Source organism: Manis javanica, chromosome 2 (genome assembly GCF_040802235.1).
Source record: "Manis javanica isolate MJ-LG chromosome 2, MJ_LKY, whole genome shotgun sequence".
NCBI classification, from domain to species: domain Eukaryota; kingdom Metazoa; phylum Chordata; class Mammalia; order Pholidota; family Manidae; genus Manis; species Manis javanica.
The window spans coordinates 102303286-102328495 of NC_133157.1; the positions used below are offsets into that span (position 1 = coordinate 102303286).

At 48.4% G+C, this 25210-nt stretch overlaps 1 long non-coding RNA gene across 7 annotated transcripts in view; it reads right to left on the bottom strand.

Annotated features, from left to right (window-relative positions):
- LOC140847770 (uncharacterized) overlaps positions 1 to 25210 on the bottom strand; it is a 37002-nt gene that overhangs the window by 9716 nt on the left and 2076 nt on the right. Inside the window, exons 3-4 of one of the 7 annotated variants that reach the window (XR_012127927.1) lie at positions 21456 to 23812; positions 3396 to 14312 (exon numbers count right to left, since the gene is read on the bottom strand). This is a non-coding gene — a long non-coding RNA (uncharacterized lncRNA). Of the gene's footprint in view, positions 1 to 3395; positions 23813 to 25210 lie in introns of those variants that run through there. The other 6 variants (XR_012127930.1, XR_012127928.1, XR_012127929.1 and 3 more) reach the window with 6 other exon arrangements.

Consider the following 25210-nt stretch of genomic DNA (forward strand, 5'->3'; position numbering starts at 1 on the left):
TTTCAATTTGCTTTTATATATGGATACATGGGGGCTCATCTCAAAATGAAGCATGAGCACATCAGACATGTCATGTGAGCACAAGGTGACAGGGGTTCTTCCCCAAAATCTAGACAAACATTTGAATGCATATTTTGAAAAGGGAGATAATCTCCATTTGGTCTGTTTTATAATGCATTTGTGTAAGGGGATTGCATAAGGAAATGAGATTCAAAAATAAACCTGTCTATGTCACAGACATGGGTTATAAAGGCTTAGGTTTCTCTTTCAGGACTTCCTGAAGTTGGAAAATATGAATTACATACACTCATTAAAACTCTTTATGTTATATTCAAAGAGTAAAATTAGAAGCCATGTTAATGGTCCACCCATGCAACAACTGGCCAGTAGATGGTGGAGCCTTGTGGTTAAGAGAGTACATGGTTTGAGTTGACAGGTCACTATATGTGTCCCTGGCAGAGAGGAGGTGTAACAGAGAACACATTGTCAGACACAGAGAATATGCAGCCCCAGAAGAAGAGAACGTGCACGTGAGACTGCCTGAAGCACTTTCAGAGCTGCACGTGTTTCCCTAAACTGCTACTTTGGAGGGGGATTGGGGGAGGTGGGGCTCTTTCCTTAAGGATGAAGAGTTCATCTTTTCCAAGTTCGGTGACAGAAACCTGTCATTTTAAATCCCAGGGAAGACCAACATACTTTCCAACTTTCTTACAACATAGCTGAGTTTTCTGTGCATCCGCCTGTTAACTAGCTGTCATGCCAAGTGGAGCCTTTTGTCACTGCTTCGAGAGTCTCTGGGATTCCGAGCTGGGGACAGCTCTCCTAGTGTGCTGGTCTCCCTTCCTGGGGAACAAGTTGCTTGGGGAGTATGATGACAGGAGCCCCTAAAGGTTGGGAGGGCCTGGGGGCTGTCCCCACTTACACAACACCAGAAGGCTGCAGTTTTGGTCCCCTGTTAAGGCTCCAAGCACACTGGTGGGAAGGTGTCCCAGACTCTGAGCCTCAGAATTTGATTCCTGCCCCTCAAACTGTAAACCGCCAGGGGAAGGGCTAGCTGCCCACGAGTGTGAATGGGCAGGTGGTCGTATGGGATGGAGAACGTGCCCCAGGAGCCCCTGGGGAGAGGATGGGTGCAGGAAACGTAGCTAATGCTGTCCTTCTCCTGTTCTCTTAGATGAGGATGGGAAGGTAGGAGACGATTCTGTTTGGTCTGAGCTTCCAAGTGCCTTTCTCTTTCCAAATTCCTTGCAGCAATTTAATTGCTTCTTTTGGGGACAGGCAGGGCTCCACTGTTTTCCTGGTTGCCAGGGTGTGCCATGGGCTACCCAGGGGCTGTGGAGAAAGGAGGCCACTCTGAAACACCCTGTAGCAGACAGAGCTGCCACAATTCAAAGGGAACAGTCAGATCCCAAGAAACCAACCCTGAAGCAAAATGTGGAGCATCCGCAGCTTCCACTCAGGCACCTCCACAGAGATTCTGCTTGTGCTAGAAATGCACGGACAAGGAAGTGTGCCCAGGGGCTAGCTCACCTAACAAGAACCCAATAGATACCAACCTCCTGGGTACCGGGCTGGGAGTGCACCAGCTGGGAGGGGGGAGACCCGAGGTGCCTACAAGCTCTGTGCTCTGTGTGAGGCAAAGTGTTTCTCACCGCCCATCTGAACTTAGGGTCCCAGCCTGTCACCTGCCAGCCTGTGGTTGGCAACAGCCCCTGCTGCCTGCCTGTTTCTTGGGGTGGCCCTGGTTTCCAGGCTTTCCTAAGGCCCCAGCGAGAAGAAGAGAAAGGCCCTGTGTTACAGCCCAGATTTCCCCAGTTGGTCACCCCTCTCCACCCTTTATAGCTGGGATCTGGAAAACGGGGACCAAATTTAGCTGTGAGGTACCTGGGGAAGTGGGCAATACCTGGGGGCCAGGTATCTGAAGGTGTTCAGCTTAAGAACTGAGAATCATGACAATGAGTTCCCTCTGTTTGGAAGGCACATGATGCCCTAGAGAGGCAGGGCTTTCAGTGAACAAACCCCCATCAGCCCCAAGCAGGTGGCAGGTGGCAGGACCCAGAGACACAGTGGCCAGCATGAATGAAGGTCCTCACCCCTGTGGCCCCTACCTCCCTCTGAAAGGAGAAACAATGACCTCAAATAAGTAATGGAGAAAATAACAAATCAGGAAAGGGGAAGGAAATATCATCGGGCCAGGTGGGGGCAGTCAGTTAGAACATGAACTTGTACAAGGAAGCAAGCCGTGGGGTATCTGGGAAGTGCATTCCCAGTGTGGGGCAAGTACTCTGAGGTTGGGGCAGGCCAGGCCTCATGGGACCAGCAAGGACCCTGGAGTGGTTGGAGGGAGTGAGGGGAGAGCCTCAGGACATGAGACCAGAGCACAGGCTTCTGGTCTGGGTGAGGTGGGGCCTTGGAGGGCTCTTGGGAGGGGGAGTGCAGCAGGACCCATGTGGTGGGGACTTGTTCTCCCTCTGCGGGAACACCCTGAAAAGCAATAAGCCAGGGCAGAGGCCAAGAGACTCCTGCAGAGATCTCTAAAAGGCAGAAGGCAGGGTCTTAATCTGGATGCTAATGTGGCGTGAGTTGCATCTGTTTTGAGCAGACAACCTACAGAATTTGCTGGTGGACTGGATGGATGTCAGGTGTGAAAGAAAGAAATCATAACTTCAAGGGTGTGGGCCCAAGTGCCCCAGAGGATGGAGTTGGCATCAGCTGAGGTGGGGAAAAGGTCTGGTGTGCTGGTGATCAGAGTGAAGTCTGAGATGCCCATTAAACACCCAAGTGAAGATGTCAGCAGGCAGTTGTACATACCATCAGGTTTAGAGACGTGCTGCCCGAGACAGAAGGTTGGACTCACTGTATAGACAGCACCACTGTCAGGGGAGTGGGCATGGCCAGAAGAGGCTCAAGGCTGAGCCCTGAGGGCAGGTGAGGTTAGACCCACTTTACCCTCCAAGGCCTAGGGAAGTCTGTTGTTCAGGGCTGTATAAGCTGTTCAGCCTGGCTCTTTACCAGCTCCTATGGCATCAGGGGACAGGTCCCCAGCCCACTTTGTCTTGACTATAGGACTTTTTGCAGGCTAGGAGCATCAGTGATGGCCTAGTGACCAAGTACCACGTGGGCCAAGGTGGGTAGGAGGCTGCACACTGACCAGCATGAACACACAATATTGCCAACCATACACCAGCTTTCTGCTTTCTGTGTGGCCCCAGGGCCAGCCTGCATCCAGGTCCAAAGGACAGGTCAGTGGCTGAACAGCATTTACAGTTCTGCATAAAACCGGTCCGTTGGGGCCGATAAAGAGCAGGTCGAAGTGGTTTCCCGCCTGACCCCAATGCCCACTCTTGGACCCCGAGCTGCTCTGCATGGAAGAGCCGAGCTGGCTCCCTCTCCCACATCGAACCCCAAGGCAAAGGACTGAGGATTCCCACCCCCTCCCTCCCCTTGCCACCCTGCCCGCTGCAGGCCTCTTCCCACTGGGTGGCTTGGAATTCCTGTCCCCATTCCTCAATCCTATTCCTCAGGTATTTGGTTGCATTTCTAAAACCCAGTAACCTGGAGAGGCTCTAGATGTGTAGATTCTCATGTTATTCTAGAGGAACCTTTTTGGTCACTTAAATCTCCACTGAAATTTGACTGTGGAGATCCACATATCTGGTGTTTGTTTTTAGTTTAATTTTGTATTTTTGAGCATGTGACAAGAATGAATATAAGCCCTGAACTTTTTCTGTGGGGAGGCAGTAGACCAGTTAAGAGACTAAAGCCCAGCTTGTGATCTACAGGCCGTGTGACCTTGGGCATTACTTGGCCCCTCTGCACCTCTCCCCACCTGTAAAATGGAACTGATAACCATTCCTGGCTCATGGGGTTTAGTGAGTTAATAAGTGCTAAGTTCTTAGAATAGTGCCTGACACATAATGAGCCCACACTAGAGCCCAGTGACTATTATAATTCCTGGTAGGAGAGTGATAAATGGGCAAAGCCCTCTAGCCTAACCCAGGTTGGAGTCATGGTCAGAAAATAGAAAGTTTTGCATTATTTAAGCCTGGCTATTTGCGTGTGCACACTCCCGTGTCACAATAAACTGCAGTGTTAAGGGGTCAAAGAGAGACCTACTTTGAGTTAACTGAAGGAGCTGTCTCTTACAGTTGGTTTAAATACAGCTTCACAAGGTATACTCTGGAGCAGTATGCATTAAAATAATCGAGCCTGTGAATTAAATCTGGGTCTTGGAATCCAAAGGGACAGATGCCGAATCATAAGGCAGCTGGATGGGCAGGAAACCGCGCACATTCTGGCATTTTCTTTTCTTCCCCAGACTCTCTTGCACATCCTTGGGCATCTGTCACTTCCAGGGACAATCAGGTGTAGTCAGGAGAGGTGCAGTTCTTGGCTTGGTGTCTGGGTCCCAACGATTCAGGTTAGCAGGGCAAAAAAGGCCCCTGTTCAGGGAGCACATTTTAACTGCTGCTGTTTTGAAAACCAGCTGAGCTGCCGTGTGGCTCACCTGGTTGCTGGCTGGAGGGAACTGGGGAGCTGCAGGGATTTGTGAGCTTGTGACCTCACAGTCACGCCTCCCCAGCCCCGGGGGACCAGCTCCCTCAGGCAGTCAAAAGACATTCTTTCCTAGAGGGAATTCTGGATTTTGCTGAGCATCTGTGACTGCAGTCACCATTTGCCTGCTCACATTTTTGTCACTTCTGCTTCCACCTGTGTGAAGTTCAGGAGCAGAGCCAGTGCCAGAGCACCTGGGGCTACCTGCTTCAGCCTCCGTCGAAGCAAGAACATTGCAGAAAAGACCCATAGGCTTGAGTACCAGTGCACATTTAAACAAAAACTTCATTAACATGAAAAATGTCCATGTGCCACCTAGGCTTACCTCACTTGCCTCAGATGTCCAATCATCACACTGTGGGACTTGATGAGCCAGAAACTTTGGCTGCCAGACCCAGAGGGTCCTTAGCACCATCAAATTACCCTGTTTGAGAAATGAGTAAACTGAGGCTCAGGAGCAGCTGAAGGCCCTGCTCAATCTTTGCCTGAATGGAATCTTAGTGACAAGCCAACTCCCCAGTCAGCTACACCTATCTGCCCACCCTTTCCAGAAAACTGCTTTCCCCAGGATCCCAACTGCAATACACCAGGGGCCTCTCTCCCACCTCATCCCGATCTCCTGGGAGCTCAGCACATCCTCTGGCTTGGGCACCTCCCCTTGCTGCTCTCCAAACCAGCTTCCTGTGACCCACCCCCAGTCTGACCCCCATCTATAGACAACGGCTCTCTGTGGGTCACCCTAGAGACACAAAGTCTTGCAGGAGAAGCACTTGGCCGTTGGTGCAGCCCTCTGGCCTCAGCCTCTGTCATCGTACTCCCAGGGTTTCATGAGGTTCTCTAGGGGCTGGGTGGGGTTCTGTCGGCTGGTCTGAGAATTGGGTTCCATGGAATTCTAGCGTTCCTTGAGAGGGTCTATAAAAAGCAGACTCTGTGATCAAGGAAATTTGGGCCACACTGCTTAATGTTCCTGTCTTTTGGAACATTACAACCACATTAGGTTATAAAATACTCTAAGAAATCCTAGAATAGAGAAATTTGGTGATTCCAGATTTCACTTACCTAAACACCGAATACTTTTCTTGCAGAACATAGTTGGAAATGGTAGAGGACCCTGGATTATACTAAGGCCATTCCAGCTCTATACCCTGCTCTCTTTTCCTCTGGTCTGGTGGTGAGCTCTCACTCAAAATTTGGGACAGATAGACTGATTTTTCAGTAAGAGTAACAAATTTTTGATAATTGTATGTTAGATTTCCTTTCCCCTCTCTCCCATAAGAAACTTCAGCACAGGGGAAAAGAAGCTTCTGGCCTCAAATGGAAGTAAAGAGCTAGAGCTGATGAATTCCAGAAGCAAGTATTTTTTTGTCTTGCAAGTACGTATAACAGAGAGAAAGAGAGAGAGATGCCACAGAGGCTATGTAAATATAATTATTTCTAAGCAGAGTACCTTCAGCATTTTCCATTAAGTAGCAAAGAGGTCAGTGGGAGGCCGACTGTCCAAATATGGCAGCTGATCCCCTGAATCAGCAAGTAAATTAAAAAATGATCTTTGGGACAGAAATTTCTTGCCACACATTCTAGTAAGTATCTCCAAATGTATGGGGCATTATATTTAGGGCTGTGGTTGTCAAACTTTTTTCAAAGCATGAAAAATCCTTTTTCAAAGGAAACTTGACTCAAAACCCCCTCACACAACTCCCAGGCCAGCCCCCAAGGCATCTTCAGGAAATCCCAGGAATCTAGCCTGGAAACTGTGGTCTAGGGCCTTGCTGTTCAAAGCGTCCTCACACTGGGAAGTTCTGCATCACCCAGGCATAGGTGAGACATGCAGCAGCTGGGCCCCACTCCGATCGGAGAATCCGAATCTGCATGTTCATACTGTCTCCAAGGGGATTTGTGTGCACATTAAAATTTAAGAGGCAGAGCTAGGAGATTTATTCCCGAATATTTCTTCCTCTATTGGGTGATCCTAAAACTTGGATGAGGTGTCTTGAAAGTCAGTCTGGCAGTTTTAGGTTCCCAGCCCAGCTACAGCTCTAAGCAGGGTAATCCAGGATAGCACGTCATCTGCTTGAAGCTTCTCGGCTGTAAAATCAAATCTATACCCCTCCCCTCACAGAAATAGTGGGAAGAAGAGAGGCAGTTGCCTTGAGAGACAGGGCAAGAGCAAAGCGTTGAGAGATCAAGGACCAGATTCCCTGGGTTTGGACCCAATGTTCCCACCACCCCTCTGGGAGGACTCCTCAGGTTAATTAAGATTTTGGGCTTGTCTGTCCTCATCAGTCTAATGGTGTGTGTGTGTGTGTGTGTGTGTGTGTATGTATGTTTGGTGGGGGATGGGGGGCAGGGGCAGGGATAAGGACAGTGGGGATGACAAGGGTACCCATTCAATGAGTGGATAGGCTGGAAGCTTCTAGAATCTTCTAGATGCTTGGTCAGGGCTTTCATTCCCAAGTCAGTGGGAGCTAGGCCCCTGCAGGGGCCTCACTTTAAGGGATGCACAATGGGACCCTGAGTCTATTGAACAGATTAATTAGGGGTCACACAGGAGTCACCAGTGTTCTTTCAAATAGTCTCACCACTCAAAGTATGATAGAAAAACCAAACACAATGTAATCTTTCTGATTTACATGTAACTTCTTTTTAGACCTAGAAAAAAGTGTTTCTATTGGGGCTTCTGCACTTGCTGCCTCAGTGATCCTGCGCAAGTCTCTGAGAACATTTAGCTCATTTTCCCATCTGTCACGGGAATCCTGGAGGCCTAGTGGGCAGAGCGGACCCACGGGGCTGTAGGCTTCTGGACAGGTGAAGGCAAGGGCCACCCAGTGCCGCCCATCCTCGCCCCGGTGTGAGTCCACCCGAGAACGCGGATCCGGCAAGTAGAGAGGAGGGGCTTCTTCCCTCCGAGGAGAGGGCTGGGGCAAGAAACAGAGGGACGCATGGGGCAGCGCCCGGAAGAGCCCTGAGCGTGGGTCCTGCTGCGCCGGGTGCAGTGAGGGGCTCCCAGGGCTCTCCCAGGGCTCTGGCGTGGCTGCTCCCGGCGCAGCCTCCCTGCCGCTGCTGCCGGCACCAGGAGAGCTTTCTGCCCGGCATTCTAAGCCTGCACAGCCTCTCTGGTTTCTTGGCCTGACGAACTGCTTGATCTCAGTCCAGCCATTTTTTGCTCTTCAAACAAGAGAGGGAAAAAAACCCAGAAAAGTGTGAAAAACAGACACAGAGAATTAGGTCACTCTAGAAATTTTAAGACATCAGCAAAGCTCTTGTTTTGCACGATTTAATTTGGAGACCTCTGACCACACCCAGGCCTTGAATGTGTAAGAGTCAGGGCTCAGTGGGCAGGCAAGGAGAAGGTCAAGGTGACTGCAGCTGGCGAGGCTCTAATGACCGCTTCTCTTTGCTGCCGGGCCTTCTGGACCGGGGACATTCTTTTCTGTCTGGAATGGGGCCTTGGGATCCTGATGTGGTAACTGAGGCAGGCTGAACCCCTTTGGGTAATCCAGCATCGGTTTTACCAACAGAACACTGAGCTGCCCTCCCCTCCTTTGTGAATTTGGTCATCGTACTTCAGTTGCCTTGATTTTGATGCCGACGTAGTATTTACTGGTTTGGAGCAGTCACTGTAGTTTGCCCTTCGACAGCCCCTCTAATGATGAAAGCTGATTTTCCACTGTGCTCTAAGCCTTTAAGCTACTTTTAGGACTATCTTTACTCCAAGTGCCTCTTTCTGTAGACAGTCTCTAGCCACAAGGAACACGTTTACACCTCCAGGCAGTGGACTGCATTTTAATTGAGTTATAAGAGCTGGGACAGGTGCACAGACAAAAGGCCCACTCTTTCACTAAATTAAAGGGGGCTGATGAGCCTCTGCAGCAAACCACTGTCTCCCTAGAGGGTTTGGAAGAAAAGGGGGCTTATAGGTGGTGGTTGGATTTAACCAAAAGGGGAGCAAAAGGAAAAAGTGGTGTGATGTGGTGGAATGAGTACTGGTGTTAAGATTAGCTCTGAGGCAAGTTTTATAACTTCTCACGTAAGGTGGGACGGTGGGAAGACAGGATATTGCGAGTGTCCGATAGTGGCTGGCTCTAGCAGAACTTAAAAATGAGCAGATTCCATCATCTCTGGGTTGATTATCTGGAGATAAAGATGGGTTTTTCTGTAATTGTCTACATTATATTGCTGATTCTTGATCTGCATTTACAGACCCCAAATTCCTGGAAAGCCTTGAGATTCTGAAAATCTTCTCTGGAAACTGTATCAGCCAGTCTCCTTCAGAGCCAGGGAGCCTTGCAGAACACAGCCGCCAGCAGGGCTGTGCACCCCATGGCTGTGTGGAGGGTGTGATGTCAGGTGTACTGAGTATCTCCTGTATGAGGGAGGTGATGCTGGTGGGGGCAGAGACAAAGAAGGAGAGACAGAGACAGAGACACAGAAGGACAGAGACTTGCCTGCCAACAAGCAAACGAGCTGGACTCAAGCCTAATGAGCCCCAGGGCCTTTGCTTGCACTCCCAGCCCCTCAGGCCTTCGTGGTCTGTGTGTCTGTGTCATCAGGTCTGAGTCAGATGGGGCGGGGTGGGGGCGGGGTGGGGGCAGGGTCCTCCTCTCCTCCCCTCTCTTCTTCCCTCCCTTCTCCAGTTCCCCTCCCACCTGTGCAGCACCATGGGCCCCTCGCACACATCGAGGGGTTGGACTTGGTGCTGATCTGGGCCCTGCCTCATGGATACACTGCAGGGGATTAAGAAGGGCCAGGACTCTCTGCCTCAGACTCGGGGAATACTCCAGAAGCAGCCATATATTCGCCCTGAATTCATTTTCCTAACGTTTCTGAGAGAAACTGCTCTCACATGGAAAGCCAAAAGGAAGAAGAACCCAGAGAAAGCTAATAAGAAAGGAAGGAAGGTGGACATATGTGGATTCAATTAAATTTGAACTTTAGTTTTGGTCAGATTGTAAGTTAATTCCTGCCTCCTAGACTATTCAATTAAAGGCAAACCCCACAGGCTGCCTGTTGTTTTAACCATTTTTCTTCTGGTGGAGACATGGGGACTCTGCACAGGGAGCACAGAGCAATAACCAGTGATGGGATTCTCCTGGGGGAAATGAGGAAGAACATGAATGATAAATATCTTGCCTTCAGAACATCATACATTTTTCAATACCCAAAACATTAGATTTTCATCCTTCATTTGAATGCAGGCTACTCGGTAAGAGCACACACTAGTTTACATTCCCCACACTTCTTACCTTCTTTATGGGATCAAGAAGGGAAATGGAAGACAGATCTACCCCTTACCCGGGGCATGTCTGCACAGCATTACTGCCATGCTGGTTTCCTTTGACTGAATCACACTCTCCCCTCTGTCTGCCTCTCCATGCTAGGGAGGACCACAGACCAGGGTTTGCACGCTTAACATGGCATAATAATGATTTGCATTTCTCTGTGGTTATTTCTTCCCAAACAGCTTGAGGCCTGAAAGGGGGTTCACCAAACCAGAAGCCAGCTCAGGGCCTGCTGCTGTCTTGACTGGTGCCCCTGAGATCAGGGGATCAGGACAAGGGGCCACAATTTTGGTGTTTTGGTAACATTGCTTCATACTGACAATATTATCCTGTTATCAGAGAGCAGGTACCAAAAACCTCACCAAGTGGCATAAATTCAGATTTAAGTGATATGGATTGAGCACCTGACACGGGCTGGTTGTTCTGCTAGGGGATTTTGCAAAGAGCCATGAAGGCCGGAGAAATTAGACCCACTGCTGTGGCCTCAGGAAGGGGCCCAGCCAGCCCTTGAGACTGACTCCAGGAGCCTCCCTCCACCAGGACCTTTGCCAGCTTCATTCCTTTGTGGAACATGATTTGTGCCAGGGCCTCCCACCACCATGTACTATCTTGATGATTTTCGCCATATCCACAAAGCACCTGTAGTCTGCTATTTGCTCCATCTTTTTTCCTTAAGGGAACTCACAGTTGCACTTCAATAAATTAGTTTATAAGGAAATGTCATTATAATACGAAATGGGAAAAGTCGTATCACACATCAGATACAGAAGATGATGCAGTGAAAACCCGACAGTGCCGTCAAAACAGAGCTGCTGCCTGAGGAAGCCTCTGAGCCTGGCCTGCTCCCGCCACCTGTCGGGAGGAGGATTAGCTGTGAGGAAGGTGTGCTGGGGTCCCGCTGGCATGAGGTGAGGCTCCCTCTGATGTCACCGGGCAGCACTGAGGAGAATCGAGGGTAGAGCTGTTCCTCACCAGGGACCCGGTTACTTGGGGTGGCTACTCTCCCTCGACTCCTGTGCCAGGACACCATGTCACTGTCATCCTGGCCTGCCTTCCACTGCAGAGCACCACAATGTGGCTTCAGTCCTTTGAGCCACCAGGACCTCCAGCCCTGTGGCTACATCAAGGTCTTGGTCAGACTGCATGTGGGTAACATTCTAATATTTCCAGAATATCTCACCTGGCTTTAGTGCATCTGCATATCAATAGGCATTCAGAGATGGAGAGAAGTATGGCTTCAGTGCATTTGCATATCCTCAGGGGTGGAGAGAAGTTCATCTCCATATCAATGGATAATTACCTGGGCAAGGAGGGCTTATCTGTACCTGAGAGGTGAGGGGAGGGTCTGGTTTTCCTTCTGCTGGAGCAGGAAAGAGAGAAGGCCCTGGACTGCAGTTTGTAAGCAATAAATGGATTTTAAACTTTATTTCTCCCTTTGACTGATTTTGGTTTTAGAGGTATTTTGCCCTGGAATTTCCTCTCCCCAGAATTACATGGCCCAATAGCTACATCAGCATTTGTTGCATGTGGGGCAAAAGATAATGTGGGCTGTAGCCTGTTGGTGGGGCTTGCCATTGACCTTTGAAGAAGTCAGCCAAGCCCTGAAGGAGTGCCCTGCATGTTGTGCAGATCAGCAAACTGCCAAGAGGGGCCTAGAGCGTCTCTCTGCAGCCTATGGCTGGCCACAGTTGATTAAAAGCAATCAAGTCACCCACTTTATTGGACATGTATTACAAGGATGGGTGCAGCAATTAAAAATAAAATGGACTTGGCAGTGGACATTTCGACACATGGACCAGCGATGGCTGACTCTTCTGGCACCTTGGGGAAAAGGCCTGGAAGCTGGCCTCCTGTGTATTTCTGGAGTAACAGCAAAGTGACCCCCACAGATCACAGTTATTTGCTTCTACAGTCCTTGTGGCCTGGATGCGTCCCCTGGCTGCAGCTGCCGCATGATGGCTGGAATGGAAGAACTTTGGACCTAATCTGCATGGGACTTTGAACCTAGATGAATCCTCTGCCTTGAGAATTATCATAATTTTATTGCTGTTGTCAAGAAAAAATGCTTAAAAAGAGGCCTGACTTTGTCTAATGTTCAGTAAAAGTGTTGTGAGTAATCTAGCATGGTTGTTAGTATATAACTGTAGCAAGTAATAATAATAGTGTGTTAGTGTATTAAACATATTTTGTGCTTAGTGAGAGATTGTGCTGTAAAGCACATTTACTTAATCTGCATAGGCTGAATACTCTGGCTTGAGGATTATACTGATTTTATTGCTGTTGCTATTGTATGTCACAGCAAAATTTCTGGTGGGGTAGCCTGTGGGTAAAATTGTAATATTTCCAGAATATCTCACCTGGCTTTAGTGCATCTGCATATCAATAGGCATTCAGAGGTGGAAAGATGCATGGTTTTAGTGTCTTTGCATATGCTCAGGGATGGAGAGAAGTTAATCTGCAAATCAATGGGTAATTACCTGGGCAAGGAGGGCTTATCTGTACCTGAGAGGTGAGGGGAGGGGCCAGTTTTGCTTCTGCTGGAGCAGGAAAGAGAAGGGCCTGGACTGCAGTTTGTAAGCAATAAATGGATTTTAAACTTTATTTCTCCCTTTGACTGATTTTGGTTCTCGAGGTATTTTGCCCTGGGATTTCCTCTCCCCAGACTTATACTGCACCTCTTTGCAGTTTTCAACCCCACCTCCTGGGGAAACTCCTTTCCTTGGCTCAGCACTGTCACCCTGCCTGCCAGACTCTTCCTCCTGTTCACCCCAGCTTCCTGTTTGGAATTCCTCCCTCCCTCCATTCTCTTCAGGCTGGTGCAGTAAAGAGCTCAGTGCCAGTTAGGCACCTCCAATCGTGAGGTCACAAGACTGTCTCTCTGGCCTCAGTGTCCTTGGATGTGGGCTGTGCCCTAGACAAGCCGTGAGGGTGAGTGTGGGTCCCCAGAGCCTGCTGCCAGGCCCCAGTGGTACAACCTGTTGTTGATCTGCACTCACCCTAATGGCTTTCAGACCATAAGATGCTTGGCCCCAAAGGACAGGCTGAGTCTGGGGCTGAGTCTGGCCCTGGGGCTGCTGGCAGAGCTGTCTGAGAGAATAACAAACTCCCTTTTGTCTGCACCAAAACCAGCAGCCTTATCGTCCTCTTCACGGTGACAGACATGGTAGTTGGCCTGAAGCACAGGCTCTGACGTGACGAGAGCCCAACCCAGAGGGAGCTGCCAGGCTTTCGGTGGCTGAGCTCTTGTGGGGGTGTCCCCTGAGTAGACAAAGGTGCGCCCCTCTCCCCTGCCCAGCTGCCTGCTGGCAGATACATCCGCTCCAAGGCTCTCATGAATCCTGTGTGTCCAGACCTCCCACCTGCCAAGTGTGTATCTGGCCTGAGACCCCTTCTGGAGGCAGTCCATGGACAAGGCGAGGATTTCGAGCTGGTCCTGTTGGGGAGTGTTGGGAGGAGAGCCACGGCCCCCCAGCTGCAGCTGCGATTGGCTCTGCCCCTCTTCTCCTGCTGGCTGAAAGCAGGACTGGACCTCTGCCCCTGTGTGCCCTGGTGGCCCACCCATCCACCAAGGCACCACAGGGCTGATGGGGCCACAACCTGTCACTGAGAATCCCCCTGGCAGAGGAGGGTCACTTCACAAACACCTGTTTCTAATTTTTCAGCAGGCTTAATGCTCAGGTCAGGGAATACAGAAGTGGTGCTGCTTCATTAGGACCCACTCCCTGGTGTGACTTTGTAACATTTTTGTTCACAAAGACAGTCCTGTGCCTTTCAGCAGGGTGTTGGTGGGGGGAGGCCTGCAGTAAGAACACTGACCAAGGACCCCTGTGGAAGGAGTTGTGCAGGACTGTAAAATCGCAAAGTCCCCCCAGCTCTGAGCTCTGACTGCCCCTCATACCTCAGGGCCTTAGGCCAGCCTGGGGTGAGGACAGGGCTGACATGGCCAGCCTCAGACCAGCCCTCTGACTCCAAAGGCCAGGCTCTCTCACCATGGCTGCACAGATGAACTCCATGCATATTCTTGTGTTTTCACACCTACAGGAGTGTTAACACTTTCAGATTAGGTTATAAAGCTATGTAATTAGATTAACTCCATTTTTCCTGGGCTAGGCTGTCCTGGTCATGGGTCTCAGGCTTCCCTCAGAAAAGAGAGGGTCAAATCCAGCCCCAAAGACACAATTCTACTCTTTGTTTGCAATTGAGGTCTTGGGAAAAAACAAAACCCAATGCCTGGTCCCAGCAGGCATGGGTTAACCACCTGCTGGGAGGCCAGTGTGGGTGGCTGGCTGGATCCATGAGACGCTGGTGTCATGAAATCCGGTGCTGAACTGTAAGAAACTGGAGAAAGCTCACCTCTGTCGCTATCAGCCTTTGTCCTGGGTGACCCCAGCCCATGACAAGGAGCCCACTGGCTTAGCTCGGGAAGGACCCAGGCAGACACAGGCAGCCTCTGGGACAGCTGGGCTTGCTCATGTCGGCCTGGGATGTGGAGACAGAAGGAAAACAACATTCAGCAGTCAGATTTATCCTGATAAGACTTTAATAAAGCACCTCTTTGACACACCACACAGCAATGGTTATGTGAATCTGTTTTAATATACCTTGTCACCCTTTGCTTGTGCAGATGCTACAGAACTGTTATGGACATGGTCCAGCATCTAGTTTTACAAGCTTGTTGCTTAGGAGTACAACTGTGTGCTGGCTCAGCTGGTGCCCCAATCTCTGAAGGAGTTTAGGGGGGAAAAAAAGATTAAAGTGACTATAAAACCACAAACTATGTATAAAATGTATTAGGGACTTTAATTTGTGGGTTTCTCTTTTTTTCCTCATACAGTTTGAGGTAGCAGTTTCCAGAAGAGTCTGTATGTAAAGCTGCTTTGTAAAAAGACTCCATTTTCAAAGGTTCTGTGGGTCACAAGATGGTGGGCCTGGTTCCTTGGGTGATCCAGGCAGGGGCTGAGGGCCCATCTAAGATGCTCCCAGAATCTTGCCAAGGGGGTTGGGGCAGGGGAACAGGGCTGCCAGCATCAGCACAGGGGCTGAGAGCCATAGGGCTCCAGATCTCTACTCAACCCTCACCTGCCTCTCTAACTTCACGTTAGAGAGGCTGTGTCACAGGGGCTTATCTATATTTTTGCTTTGTTTCATCCTAAGGAGTTCAACTTCCAATGTGACCTTTAGGCACAAGCTCATCAACTCCCCCGACGCTCTGTGTCTGCGGTACTTCTGAGGTCTGGGTGGCTTTGAGGGAGGAGTACAGCAGTGTGGGGCTGGACAGGGTGGGAGACCTCAGTTTTCTGTTGGTGGTGACAACACCCCCCACTTATGGACTTCTCACCCTGTCTGCGTTCTGAGGGTGGTGAGACACCGTGTGTGGGGCGGTGCTGCTGCCTCTCCTCCTGGGAGTGCGTCTTGCTTCGTACACTAGGGTAAGCTCCACCAAGCCAGACACCATCCCTTACAGCTCCTTCCTTTACCTTAATGGTAAGAGGACTCCATACATAACCTGGATTGAATTAAAAGTCCTGGACCCAGTGTTCCAGCCTCAAACACCTGGACCTGGAAGAGGAGTATAAGAAGAGCAGCCAAATGCCTGGGATGAAAGTGTGGGTCACAGGCTTACTATTTTAGTCTTAATTAGAAAATCATACATTCAAGGGCAATGTGAATCCCACCCTAAGGTTGTCATCCTCACTGAACCAATTACATCTACAACGACCCTATTTCCAAATAGAGTCATGTTCTGTGGAACTGGGTGTTAGGACCTCAACATATGAATTTTGGGGTGTTGGGAGGGAGACAGTTCAGCCCATAACACCAGCCTACCTCTTGGACCTTGGATGAGTGGGTGAATGCTTCTGAACCTTATTTTATCCATGTGTGACGTTGCTGATCTTTAAGATTCTTTCCAGCTTTTAAGCTCAGTGAGTCTAAACTCCTATAGAGTATGATGGTCTATTCCATTTCCATAACAGTTGTCAATAAATTTTTTTCATTGAGTATCATTTTTTAAAACACTTTATCTGGGCTTCAAGAAACTTGTCATTTTCTGTCTTTGTAGTTATTTGCATGGGAGATATTAAATATTTTTAATGTCTAGTATGTCAGGACTCCAACCAATCAAATTGCCAGTGGCTGTACTGGGACATATTGGGGTGTACTGGTGTGTCCTGGCTGACTCCTGGCCCTGGGCCTTTCTGTATTTGCCTTTGCTCTCCTTTTAGACTAAACATTCTTTCACAGATTTCTTTCTGACTTTAAAATGAATAGACATAAGCATTATTGAAAATGTTAAGGACTACAATCTTAAAAACAAAATAGCACTTCTTAGTGAGGCATTTTGGTATCAAAGTGGGTTCTTGTGTATATTCTCTTCTTTTCATATTTTATCCTAGATATTTTTCTGTGGTTAAATATACTTTTTGAAAACCTGATTTTTATTTTTGCAAAACATTCTATTCTATGGATGTGCCATTTCCATTTTTTAATAGTATAAATCACCTTGTTGCTAACACAATAAGGGTAAGCACAATGGTATTTCATCTTTGTGTATGTTCTAATTGTTCCATGAGGTGACACTCCTTAACATGGAATTACTGAATGAAAGTTTATACTATTTCAAATGTGTCAAACTGCCCACCAGAAACATGGTGACAATGAAGGCTCTCACCAGCAGCATCTGAAATTACCTTTATTTCCTATAGAAATGTTCAATCTTTTCTTATTGATCTGTAAGAGCTCTTTATATACCTAAGATATTAGATTTCTTTCTAGCACATGTGTTGAAAATATGGACTTCACACTTCTTAAAGTAAAGGGCTATGCTTTGTTAAATGTGAATCTCACATAATATTACAGTCCATGACTTGTGCACAGTGATAGCCAATCAACATCCAAAGGATGTGAAGAAATGACTTCTGCCATGAAGAAGCATATAATTTAGTGAGAGGAATATAAACAAATACAAAATCCAAGTGAAATAAATGCTATACTGGAGGCACCAAACACTAAGGGATCAAAGAAGAAAGGGTGATGAATTCCAGCCAGGAGAACTAGAGGTCCAATTTTATTTAGGTTGACTGTCATTTTTTAACCAGAGAAGACATGCCAGGCTGGAACAGCAACATAAATGCACATATAGAATGAAAATGTCTGGCATGTTTGAGAAAGGAGGTTCACTAACTCCCAATGCTAAGAGGGCCTTGAAGGCTAGAGGCTTTAGGTAGACAGTGGGACCAAATGGAAAATGCCTGCCATGACCTATGTTTGGAAAGATGGTGTTGGGAGCTATATGAGTGAGAGATGGGAGAAGAGAGAATCTTGCAGGCCAGAGGCAGTGGGACAATATATTCTAAGTGCTGAAAGAAAAAGCTGCCAACCAACAATATTTTAGCCAGCAGAGTTGTCCTTTAAACTTAAGGAGAGATAAAGAGCTTCCCAGACCAATAAAAGCTGGAGGAGCTCCTCACACTGGACTGCCCTAACAAGGAATGTTAAAGGGAGTTCTTCAATCTAAAAGGAAATGACACTGCTTAGTAACATATATATATATATGGATGCATAAAACTGGTGAAGGTAAATATATAGTTAAATTCAGGACACTCTAGTAGTATAATGGTGATAGGTAAAAATCACTTATAACTGTACTATAAAAGCTAGAAGACAAAATAATTAAAAACAGTAACTACAATATTTTGTTAATGGATATATACTATAAAGATGAAATTGTGACATCAAAAACATGAAATGTTGGTGGGGAGGTTTAAAAATACAGAGCTTTGTGTGCATCTGAAGCTAAAATAAACTCAGACTGTTACAAATATAAGATGCTTTATGTAAGGGTGATGGTAACAACAAAATAAAAACCTATAATAGATACTCAAAAGAGAAAGAAAAGGAATCGAAGCATGCCACTACAGAAGATCTCAAAGAAACCAAGACAGAAAGAAGGAGCAAGGGAATATAAAACAACCAGAACCCAGTGAATAAAATGGCAATACCAAGTCCCTCCTTTATGTTGTGTCTTTGTCTTAATCTTTCTCCACCATCTCCCCACCCCTACTCTCCCCACCTCAAGTGTAACGGACAGGGGGCAGGGGAGTAGACCTGCGGTCAGAGGGCTTGGATTTGGATCTGCCCTCTTCCAGCCATGAGATACCAAGCCACCTACTGAACATCCCTGGGCTTCAGAACCTCAACCTGCAAAATGGAATATGGATGTGCCTTATCAGGTCCCGCTTAAAACCCAATGATGCTGCAATGTCAGGCACAGAAGAGGCAGGCAGGCTGTGTATCCCCTCTTGCCTGTATTTCTAAGAGACAGGTAATGACCCTGTCATCTGAATTTCCGGAGGACATTCAGTTTATGCTCTTTTGCATTGTGGCATCTGTCCCTGCAGGCAGAAAGCCCTCTGTTCAGACTTCCCCATCTCCCCAAGCTCACAGCAGAGGCCTGAACATCCGGAGATAGATGGATCTTTTTCAGCCTGGGTGACAGATGGTTCTCTTTTCTGTCGCAGGGAGGGGGACACCATCCAATTTGCCAAACATGAAGAGTATTCAGATGTAACGATCAAAGCCACCACCTGAATCAATTATTTTAACAGGATTCTGTGTGTACACATTCTCTCCTGCCCTCCTTTTATGGCTGGAAGGGGAAAAACATTCCCTAATTCATCTGTGGGCCATTTCATACTGCTTTGAGCAGAATGAAAATGATGAACACACTGCAGCTCCTGCGGAATAAATAGTTCTTGTAAAGTTAAACTAAGTGAGGTAATTTGCAATATGGATTTTTCCCTCTGAATTATTAGAATATGTTCAGTCAGCACATTCAGCCTGTCTCCAGCAATACATTAAATTAACAGCACTTGTCTCAGGATGTGGACAGGGCCTTGCGTTTGTCTTGGCAGGTCGGGCTTTGGAAGCAGGAAGGGGAGAACACAGGCAGTGGATGTGTGTGATGGGACAGATGTTCGCTGGCTTACTGCTCTCTCGAGGACATTACCTGGGAGCGAGTAACAGGACTGTACATCCCACGGCCACTGGGCTTTCTTCCAGCCTGCATCTCACACTGGTGCTGCTCCCATAGGGTTCTCCTACAGTGCCTGCCACCCAGTAGGTGTGAATCATCCAACCTCCCTCTGCCCAGCATGCCTGCCTGAGACTGTGTGAGACCTTTCACATCTCCCAGGACCTGGCCAGGCTTCCAGAGGTGTCGACACCCAAGTCAGGCTGGACATCTAATGGTTGGGGGAGAGGGGAGGTGGGCAAGGACTTGTTTGCAAGTTCTTAAACAATATATAATAGTCCTTCTTGACTATAAAATAAGCCCCTCTATAGCTAATTGTGAAATTGGTAGGATATAAAGAATCCAACTACCACGAGTGATGAATGGGAGCTCAGATCACTCTGTGTTGATTCACTCAGCCCCTCCTACCTTCTACCATGACTGTATTCTGTAGCAAATTTTTGGTTCCATGGGCCAGGGTCATGTGCTTTCCTTTGCTTTCACTGTAATGATGCAACAGTCCATGCACCATGTCACATAGCACACAGCCAAACGAGCTGGGACTTGGAAGCATCAGGTCTGAGGTCTCCCAGGTATTAAATGATTCAGGGCACTCACCCAGTGCCTCCCTGACCCATGTAGGTTCTGCCACAATCCTGTCCTCAGGCTCCAAGGATGGGAGGGCACTCTATAAGCAAAAATATCTTTAGTGTCTCTGAATGAGGTGCCAGAAGACCCCTGCTCCCTATGCTGTGTACTCCACTGTCACAGCTACTTGCTCAGTGGCCCTGAGCCCTCCCATCTCTTCCTCAGTATGCAAGAGCAACTCCAGCATGTTCATCTCATTTACTAAAATCTACTGTTGTGCTCATGCTCCAAGAAGCTTACTTGGCACTGTGAGGATGGATTCCAGGTGTCCTTGCCAGGAACTGACCCCCCAAGTCATGAGTGATAATTGGCTATCTTGAGCTTGTCAAGATTTTTGGGCTTATCCACCCTAGTGGCCCCATTTCTAACCTCAGCGGCCTGCTCTTTCCTATCAGCACTCTGAATTTGACATGGGAGACCTGTCAAGGCTGTACATTCCACATTGTTCATAGTTCTGCTAAACTTTTAATTAGATCATGGGTCTTATTTTCAGTGCCGTCTACTCTGCAGACTGCAGGTGATAACTGTCTCCTTAAAAGCTGCCACAGAGGCCCTTCGGCTCTCACAGTGTGCCTTGAGTTGGTAATTGGCTGTTTGAGCCCAGCAGGTAACCACACTTGGCCGATCCCACAGTCTTTACAGCAAAAACTGTCTCCATGCTGATCACATGCCATGGCTACCACATCTCCCGACACTTCGCTGGCTACCTGCACCTCATCCAGTCCTCAGAGGCCACAATCTGAGTGATTAAGATGCTATTGCATATAATTGTTATCATCACCCACTGACACATGGCTATCAATACAGACAGTTGGTACTCCTTTCTGAGAGACTTTCTGAGGAATTTAAGAGTGGTGTCTGAGAACTGTCTGCCGGGGAGACAAAAGCAGAACACTACCCATCAATTCTTGTCCCCCATTGGTTGGGGGGCCCATAGGCATTAAGCCCCCCAAACTTCCAGGTGTAAATGTGTACATGTGTATATGCCAAGAGATTTCCTGAAGGGATAGGAGACACCCAGAACCAAGAATCGAGAGATAAGTACACTACAGGAGCCTGAGGCGAGGTCCCATCAGGTTGCACCTATCAGAGCCCACTGGTGTCCGTGGAACTGGCCACTGCAGTAGGCACTGGGTCACAAGGTGGGGGCCAAGACGCTTTGAAGCGATGCATGAGGGGCATCGGGTACAGCTGCCCGTGCTAATGGGGGAGTGACCAACATGAACAACAGCAGCACGGCTGCCAGGGAGAGCAATACTGAAGGAGGGTCACTCTCCGGGTACTTGGTCAACGGCAGGACTTCAGTCACAGAGGAGACAGGCTGGTGGGAGAGAATCCAAGGCATGGACAAACTTCTCAACTGCAGACATGGTCCACAATGAGGGCTCGAGCGCCCAGGGGGCCAGCCAGGGGAAGCCTGGCAGCACTCGGCCCTGGGCCCGCACGGGGCTGCCTGTCCTCCCAGGCAGGAGGCACCTCTGCCCTCCACTGTCCTGGAGACTGCGTCTAGAGCAGTTTTAGCTCCTAAACCACGCCACTGACAAAGCATGGCAGTAAAACTTCATTGCTCCTTATGGCAGTAGTCTGCTTTTTTAACCTTTGGCTTTCCTTTTTCCTGGTACATTTATACATCTGGTTCCGGTAAAACAGAAAGATTCACTCCATTTACAACTGTACTTGCAGTTCGGGCCAGGGTTTCCCTCCGCAGCCCCTCCCCAGCTGAGGCGGAAGAGACAGCGCCCCGACTGGAGAGAGCCTGGGCCTGCGCGGAGCGCCCTCCGGAAGGCGCTTAGCAAGGGATGTTCCAGGGGGCCGGGCTGGGGCCCGGGGTCGCGTCCCCGGCTTTACCAAGACTCCATGGAATACCTCCTAAGAATGTGGGTTCTTGGCCCTGTATGGGATTCGTTACTATTTCCTATCCTGTCCTGTGTTCTCTTGTGTTCAATATGGAGGAAGCCTCTTACCTGCCAATGCTCCACAGAGTCTGTATGTTGAACGGAGCAAGAAAAGTGCCAGAAGAATGAGAGGCTGTTTCAAGGCCCGCAAAACCTGCTCCCTGGGCAGAGGATGGGAGAGAAAAGCAGGACGAGGCTCCCTGTTCCTTACTGCGGGACTTAAACCAGGCCTCCTCACCGTGCAGGGGCACACCGCTCCTGCCGGGCCCACAGGAGAGGCCCTGGGCTGTCCTTCAGGTCTCATCGTGCAGCAGGAAGCTCACAGGCAGACGGACACCAGATGTGCCCCCAGGAAGATTCTTGCAGATGCAGCTGTGGAGTACAGCCCACAACAAACACTCACCCGGCACAGCCAGCTGGGCTGGGAGCAGGCTCTGTGCAGCTTTCCCGTCTCCCCACTGTGCTCTCCCCAGAGCAAAATGTACGTGCTGCTCTCCCCACCTGACAGAGCCAGAGATCACTTCAGAAACAAACTGCTCAGGTTCCCAGTGAGCCACACGACTCCGGATCCATATGACTTTGCAGATAGAAATGGGCAAAGCCCACAAATACACAGTCACCCCCCATACACACACACCCCATGTACACACACACACACATATTCCCCACAGGCATGCACACACCTTCTCTCATACACACACACATACACATACCGCATACATATTCTGTCCCACCCATATTCATGCACACACCACACCCACACACATTCCACACAGAGATACTCCCCACAAGCACACACACAAATATACCACACAATGCACACACACATACACACACACTACAGACCTAAACACACACCACACCAAGCCCTCAACACACCATACACACACAAACAAGCATGTCCCAAAACGTGACAAAAGAGAAAAAATATTAAAATATTCTGATTAGTGTTCAAAGAAATACACATTTTTAGAAAATATGCAACTGGCCACATTAAACAAAATGCCACTCTGTGTGGGAAGTCCACAATGTGGGGTCCAACTGCCCGGGCTGAAGTGTCAGCCCCACTGCTCACTTGCTGGGTGGCAGCAGGCAAGTTAGTTAAGCTCTATGTCTCTTCCAGTTCTGCTGAGGTACCAGCACCTTCTTCAGAGTGGCCTTGTGAGAATTTAATAAGGAAAGACTCGTGAAGGGCCGAGAACCATGCCTGCCACATCAGGAGAGCAGCACACGACCATCAGTGCTGTCGTCACTGTCGCTGCTGCTGTTGGAGGGCTGCAGAAAGATACTCCCCACCCCTTTGCCTCTCTGGAAGGTGATCTGGTCATATGTGTATGTATGCCAAATCCTCAAAAACTGGGACACCCCCTGACGCTGTGATTCCTGAATCCCCGGGACATAAGCAGAGGTGCTGGCAGACTCATGCATAAGAATGGTCACTGCAGCAGGACTAGCAGCAAAAATGGGAAAATGGGAACAACCTCAAGTTCCCTCCCCAGGAGGCTGGTCCTGGGGCCGCCAGCCTGGCCGCTCAAGCAAGAAACCTTGGAGTTAGCCCTACATCCACTTAACAGTTCTGGATGTTTCTAGCTCCTCCCTCAGGAATCTGACCCCTTCCATCTTTCACCCCTCAGGACTCTGCTTAAGCATGGCTTCCCCAGCGAAGCTCCTGCCTACCGCCCGCCAGCCACACACCAGGTCCCTGTCACATGTAGGTGTGATACTCTGTCTGCTCTCAGCATACTCATCACCTTTGCGGTGACTGGTGCCCACTTCTGCCTCTCCCACCAGATTATAAGCAAAAGAATCTTGTTTACTACGGTATCCCAAAGGCTAGAGCAGTGCCTGGCACACACAAGGTTTCCTGACTGAGGAATAAGCCACTGAAGAAGGAATGTGATTCATCCTTAGAGCCATCATCTCAATGAATCGGTATGACAAAATGCTCATGATACAATATTAAATAAGAAAAAAGTACAAAACTGTGTATGAAACATGAAATGAACATTATTTTACATAAATATATGTGTACAAACCTAGGCACTGAATTGTTAGCAGTGATTGTTCCTGGCCATTTAAATTTTTTCTTTATACATACATGTATTTTCTAGATATTTTACAATAAGGACCTTTTCCTTTGTAATTGTGAAAGCAGTGGATAAGATAGATTAGCTATAGCAAAGTACCCAGAGTTTTCAGAATGAACCATTATTTGAGACCAGATCTGGAAGATCTGAGGGATCCTGTGAAATATCCACGCTGAACTTACCCACGAGGTGCATCTCTCCTGGCATCAGCATCAGAGCCGCGCTGCACAGTCTCCTCTGGGAATGGGAGCCCTCCTTTGTCAGGGGCACATTAAGCTGAGGGCAGTGTTGCTGGCAGGCAGTGGCTTCAGAAAGATTACTTGCATTGTTCTCTTCTTCCTGATGGAAAAATTCAGGGTAAACGAGTCTTTTTTCCTAAGTTACCATACTCACACCTTCTTGGTAATGCCACAGGGGCTGTACCAAGAGGACTCATTTCTGTCACCTTGGCATTTTTTCACTGTTTGCAGTGACTGTTGAAAAGTGCCACCATAACGTCCCCACATGGGGCCATCAGAGCACCACTAGGCCAAACTCCCCAGTCTTGGGAATCCATGCAGGACCAGGGACCCAGCACGCAAACAGGTAGTCCTGGGATGGACCCAGGGAGGATGCACCTAGTGGGAGCAGCCCCTCTGGAACTTGGGAGAGTGGTTTCAAATCTTGATATGGACCCTGAATCTCTGCATTGCCTGATTTTCCAGTGTCTTGGTTTTACTACAGGTCAAACTGGGACGTTTATGTACCTCTCTGAGGCAGTTTAGGGAGTTGTGGCATTTACAGCACTGTCATTGAGGGTATTTCTTTCACACCTCCAGCCCACAATTCTTTTAAGATGATCACCATATGAAGAATGGAGGGGAAAGCAGTAGGGATGTTTAGTCTGGCAAAGAGTAGAAAAATTCAGAATGGTGGGATGTAATTGTCATATGCATGAAAGACAAATTTGTTCCCTGTGGCATCCCAGGGCAAAAGTGGAACTGGTGGCATAAGCTCTAGAAAGCCAGAATTCTAATTCACTTAAAAAATCCCCAAAACCTTCCAAGATCAAAAAACAACCCAAAAAGCTTTGCAACACAGTACTGAGTCACCCTACACTGTGAATATTTCAGTGGAGCTGACTGATCACTATGAAGTTTGGGGAGAGGGGATTCCTGAGTTAAGTTGAAGGTCAGACAGAGAAGCTCTAGCATCACTCCCAATTCTAAGAAGCTATGTTTCTGCCTCTTGGCCTTTCTGTTTTGGATCTGCTTGAAATAATTTAGAATTCATCTTTATCATTTTATCTAAGCCTAGACAAAGCTGTAATTGCCAGGAGGCCTCCCTCCCTGCTCACCTCTGATGGTGGAAATTTGTCTTGTTAATGGCTGTCTCCTTAACATAGGAAAAGCTCACAATATGAGTCCTGCCTTCCCAGAATAAAAGCCAGGAGTTGAATTCCCAGCCTCCCTTACAGGAAGGAGGAAGTCTTGACCCTTCAAAAGACTTGAGTTTGGAAGTAAATAACCTGAAGGAAAAAATGAGGATGGCGTTCCACCAGGTATCTCCGCACTTTCGTAAAATCATTCTGAAGGATGGCAGAGACATCTGGCTTTCGGTGGTGACAGCTGTTTCCCAGATATTCAAGGCCAAGCCCTGGGACCAGAAGTTCCACTCACGCTTGCAGAGGTGAAATCAAGCAGGTTTCTGGCAGTTAGCGCTTATGGGTGCACACAACTAATGGAACTTGAGGTGAAG